Source organism: Myzus persicae, unplaced genomic scaffold, assembly GCF_001856785.1.
Source record: "Myzus persicae strain clone G006 unplaced genomic scaffold, MPER_G0061.0, whole genome shotgun sequence".
In the NCBI taxonomy this organism is placed as follows: Eukaryota; Metazoa; Arthropoda; class Insecta; order Hemiptera; family Aphididae; genus Myzus; species Myzus persicae.
The window spans coordinates 8063-13972 of record NW_019104288.1 but is presented as its reverse complement, the minus strand read 5'-3'; the positions used below and the strand labels follow the sequence as shown (position 1 = coordinate 13972).

Below are 5910 nucleotides of genomic sequence, written 5' to 3'. Positions count from 1 at the left end.
GTCTGTCTGGGAATTTTAATGACTTCCTGTTGTTTTCACGATTATAGGATGAATTATTCGTTTTGAAATACCGATTGCTTAATAATAGTTTTACCACGTAGTATTTTAATTGCGTTTATTTTTCACACCAGAACATGTCTTCACCTAGCCTTTTCACCCCATACGTTTATTATAATATAAATTATAAATTATAAATTATAAAGCATATTATTTATATATTACAAAATATTTATTATGTTGAATTATAATGCTACTAGAAGTTCAATTACTTTAATTAAATAAAACAATTGAAAAAAAAAATGAATACAACTATTTTTTGATAAATTATTACTTATTTAGTTATTTAGTTAGGTGAATAATAATTATTCTGTCAATCTACAAAATCGTCAGAGGTGGACGGAGTGGCCAAGTGGACTAAGGCGTCGGTCGCAACTTGTACCGTCGCCGGTTCGAACCTTGGTCATGGGTGGCACTTTTCTCCAGGCAGACATCTGTCTGGAGAGAGAGGCCGCCATCCCCCAACCTGGCGTTTTAAAAACCTAAGGGTGCCCAATCAAAATTCTGCTAAACACAATCACACACGTGTTGAAATATGCCGTTCCTCAATAATAAAATATGCTTAAAATTCCAAAAATCCATCGCAACGGAAGCTAAGTAACAAAATAAAAGCGGAGCTGTCACGACCTTAGCACATTCCACGAGCCAGAGTTTGCTAATTGAATGTGCGTAAATTTACCCATTTTCTTTAGACATGCCTTCAGACATATGAATGGACAAATTGGTCCGTTTGTGGTATCAATAAATCGGGCATGTTATGTGTATTTTACTTGTGTCATTTTTGAAATAAGTAGTTGATTAATACCGAATATATTGGCAAAAAAGTTAAGTATTTTTGAGGCAAATAGATATTGTGCTCGACCGTTTATAGTTGTAACGTTCGGCATTGCAGCACCAGATACGTATTACCCTCTCTTTGACGTATACGACTTACACTGCCGCGGTTCCCGCCATCGCCTGCGACATTGCTCATCGTAATTTACTGAATCATTGTAAAATATTCTAACGTCGTATTCGTTCTGACCACGATCAGTGTCAACATGTATTTTCTCCCCGGCTCCGTCATATATAATAACCCCGTGTTATTTGTTGTAATCTTAACTACACATACTAAATAGATATTATACAGTGTGTTTCTTTCTAAGAAATTTATGAACTATTATGAAATTTGAAGTATTTGAAGTATTTTTTTTTATATATAAAGAACAAAAAAAAAAAAAATACAAATAAATATAACAAACACCATTCAAAACATTAATCGCTTAGCTCAGAATTTAAAATGGAAGAAGGCATTATTCAACAAGCAAAACTATTTACCTACTATAGAAACTAGTAATTGCATTGTATATACAAAAATAATAATAATAATACCTCACGGTTAAAACACTTATACAAATGTACAAACTTACAATCTTATTAAATAATTCCAATAATAGTAATAATAAACCACAGATTAAAAACGTTGAATAATGAAAGAAACCGCATAATATATTATATTAAATATTGTTATATACTATAACTATTTTTATGTTTTTGAAAATAATTGGATGGCTGTTTGCCCCTGTGTATATTAAATATTTTATCATTTGACATAATTCATTTTGATACATATAGATAAGTATTAATATATTATATATATATACAACACCATGTGTATAAAATGTACATATTTACATTTTATAGGGTGTGTAAGATTCAATAGATAAAATTAACTAACAATGTCAAAGTGTGTTGTATTTTCAAGTTATATTTTCATAAACAATTTTAAAATACGTGACGCACCAATTTAATACATTTCATAGAATGTACTTTTTGATTCTTACCTAAAATTTTCTGAAAACATCGATTAAAAAGTTGGGTTATGGGCGGTCAGGGTCAAAGATGGAATAAATTGGTTTTCTAAAAAATGTTCCGATTTTCAACATTAAGGATTATTTTTTGTATCATATTTTATCTAGTTGGCTCTAATGTCTAATTTGAAGTTTTAGTTAAGGTTAAGTTGAGGTTGCTAAACATTAATTAAAAATATTTATTATATCCATAGAAAGTACCTACTTATCACCTAGTCAATTATAAGACATGATACAACAGATAAAACAGTTTATTAGGAATACTGGAAAAGAAAGACATGGATAGAGAAAAAATGAACGAATTAATAATTTAATTAAAATGTTTATTAAAAACTGAATTATTTGAAAAAAATATAATTTTTCACTTCAAACAAATTCAAATGCTTTTTTTTAAATAATTGACATCTGCTTATCATAGTTTTTAACATATGGCTCAAACCTACAAGTGATTAATTAATATATTACATTTTCACCTAGTTGTTAAATTATAAATACCTGACATAAACTTCTGTAAATTTTGTTTTGATTGCAATATCATTGGATGATTCTTCATTTGTATTAATGTTACTATACCAGTAATGAGTAATATTAGTATCTGTGAACAAAAATATACTTCATTTTTATATCATTGTTTATTGTGCTCAAATATGTAAAAAAGAATACTATAAATAAGAATACAATCTGTAAACTATATACTAACTGTTATAACAAGATTCAAATTTATACTGAATATTCCAAAAGCTGTGATTTCACTAGACTCAAAAACTGTTATTTGGTTCATAAACATTTTAACCTAAAATAGAATTATTAAATTAAAGACTATAAGCATATATTATATAACACTGATTTCTAATATTTTCTCAATTATATAATGATTTTATTGTGTACTTGAATTTTTAGGTTTGGCGATAAATTTGATATCCTAATTAATCGTAGGTGTGAAATCATCTTCTGTTTCTGTGGGTATGAAATTAAAAAAACATAATGCAATCAGTTCATGCTTACATTATGCAAGTTGTGTTACAAAGTTATTATTATTGTTACCTTTTCGTGAACACGTGATGCAGCAATGATAATAGAAAGAACCAATATGACATCTATTATGTAAAGACAGTGTGTAACTACAATTCTTATTAAATTTAAAAAACTAAATCTTTCTGTTTTCTTATCATTAAAATTAATAAAATAATAAAATTGAAGTAGCATATCGATATAACTAAATACAAAAAATCCTAATAGTATTTGTCCGAAACCCATACTGAATAATCTTAATAAGTCCGATAGTTCAGCGTGTAACAACCGTATTTTATCCAGTGTCATTTCTGTTATGGAACATGTTTATTCCCCAGGAAAGGGTAGAAATCCGGGAAGAAGATATTTCCTGGACTCATTCAACGTCTGGAATCTATACTCTAATTGTTGTAAGAAAAAATATGTCGAAAAACATACTGCAACGTCCAAGATGTATTCTATCCGAAAAAAATACATGGTTATAACAACGAAGTTAATATTCAGTGGAGGCCATAACACAAAATACGAAATCGTCATCCCAATGTAATAAACTATTGCGAAAATGAAGATTGAATTCCAATAAGTTTTTTTTGGTGAATGCTGGTGAATCAACAAAAATCTTGGAAGTGATTTTAGTTTTTGATCGTACTCTATGATGCCGTTCATCAACCTACAAATACAAAATGAGAAAACCATTAGATTAAATTATATTTGCAGTTTATACTTTATATACAGCGAGGCCATGTGCATCATGAGTCAATATTAAAATTTAAAATTTGTGTGCATGCATTTTTGATGAATTTTCATTACCCATCCTGATATACAATCGTTATTCCATCACCCGAATAACTAAAAATCGTAATATCAAAAATATTCTTACAAAATATGTTGATGATAGGGAATTTAAATATTTGAAAATAGAACTAAAAAAGTGAAATAACTTATTACCGGACACTTGCTTTCATTGCAGTTGTATCCATTATTCAGAGGATTCCTTCTGTAAAAGGTTTGTAGTTTGGTCTTAAAAATACGTTCACTATTTGGAGGTTTTCACTATTATTCGTTGGGGCAGAATCAGTGTATATGTTTAAAGAGAAGGAATATCTGCCCATTTTAGATAATCGTTTGCTTCTCTTAGCGTTTTTATTTTATGTGTTTGTTATTGAAGATGATGTTGTGTTTTATCCCAACATTCAAATGTATTATATCAGGAATTTCAACCTACTGTAGGAGCCGGCAAAACTAAATAATATCTGGTAGACCCGTACTGCAATTAAGATAAAGATAAGACGTCACTCAGACGTCTTGTGTCACTTAGAATAACTTGCTTGTAGCGTCGTAGCTATCGAACAGCCGACACCGCTCGGCGCATTACATTACGGTTATTTATTATAATCAATAAACGAAATAACATAATTTACACCGAAGTACGAATTTTATAAAATATTCTCCTCGACCCCAACATTTGGTCCATTCGTCCGCATAAATTGTAAATGCTAAATAGCAGCAAGTACATCGAAAAATGCACACGGTGAACTTGTAAAGTGTTTCGAGTGCGTTTAAAACAGTCCGAGTTCATTTCCACCAGTTCAAAGAGTCAGGACATCAACGCTCATAACAGAACAAGGACAACATTGATGAAGAAACCACCATAATTCGAGGCACGGCTAGTCGGCAGCTATCATTGGAGAATATGCAGGAATTGTACAGAATTTAAGGTAAGAGAGTCACATTATAACTTTTTCCTTCCTTTTTCCCTCAAGCCATACCAATAACAGAAAAATAAAATTCCCGATAATTGCACGGAAATAAAAATTAACGATATCAGCATAATCAAGTGGAATTTGAGCGCAACAGCGCAAACTGTACGATAATAAAGGCAGATAATAGTTCAGGTATAAGCCAATTATCAGTGTATCCACGAATATGTCGGACGACCCAATCCATCGATACGGAGCGGCACATTAAAAGGCAGTTTCACAAAATTCCTAAAATTCTTACAAGATTTCGATATAGATGGAGACGCATCGCAAATTCGAGTACGAAAACAAAAAATCGAAGAATGTTGGGATGAATTTCAAAATATACAGTCCACTATAGACATCATAGTCACAGATGAAGCAACTGCTACAGCCGATGAACACTATCGTTTTGAATTCAAAGATTTGTATTTTCAAGCTATCGCAGACAGCGGAAAAATGTTATCTAAAGCCGGTTATAACGTGAACCAGAATATAACTAGCAACAGTAACAGTGAAAGACCGGGAAGTACATCCAGCAGTCATCAAGTGTCAATAGTAAAGTTAGTAGCGCTAAACGTACCCGAGTTTAGTGATAACTATAAGGAATGCTTAACCTTTAACGATATATTCATAAGCGCTTATACATTCGAATGAAGCTTTAACAGAAGTTCAAAAGTTTTTCTACCTCAAGGCCGCACTGTCTGGAGACGCAGCCGAAGTTGTAAAATGCTTTGAAACATCCGCAAACAACAATCAAATTGGGTTGGATTGTTTAAACGAACGATTCAATAACAAACGAATCATGGTAAAAGCTCATCCAAAGGCGATTTTTGACTTAGAAAGCATAACAGAAGAATCATTAAAAAGATTGAGGTAGTTCGTCGACAAGCTGCTCGGCCACATAAAGGCACTAGAAGTGATCAGCTACAACCCTATGTCGTGGGGCCTGATGTTATTAAATATTATCTCAATAAAGTTCGCCAAGGCCACATTACGGGAAATTACGGAGTCCCGAAGGTCGAAGAATTGATAACATTTTTAAAGACCGAATCTTAGAATTGATCGAAAATGCTCAAAGCTTACACGGATTTGGAAACGAGCTGTCGCAAAAGTCATTAAGAATAAAAACCAGACATTATTTTCCCACACTACGGTAGTAAAATTCAAATGCTATTTCTGCGAAGAGCCTCGTGCAATTTATAAATGTAAACAATTTTTAGATCTAGCAACGCTAGAGAGACGTGAAAATG

The 5910-nt window shown here is 31.5% G+C and overlaps 1 pseudogene; it reads right to left on the bottom strand.

The window, feature by feature from the left end:
- Positions 1-1903: 1903 nt before the first annotated feature.
- LOC111040892 lies at positions 1904-3584 on the bottom strand (annotated as a pseudogene).
- Between the last annotated feature and the right edge of the window lie 2326 nt (positions 3585-5910).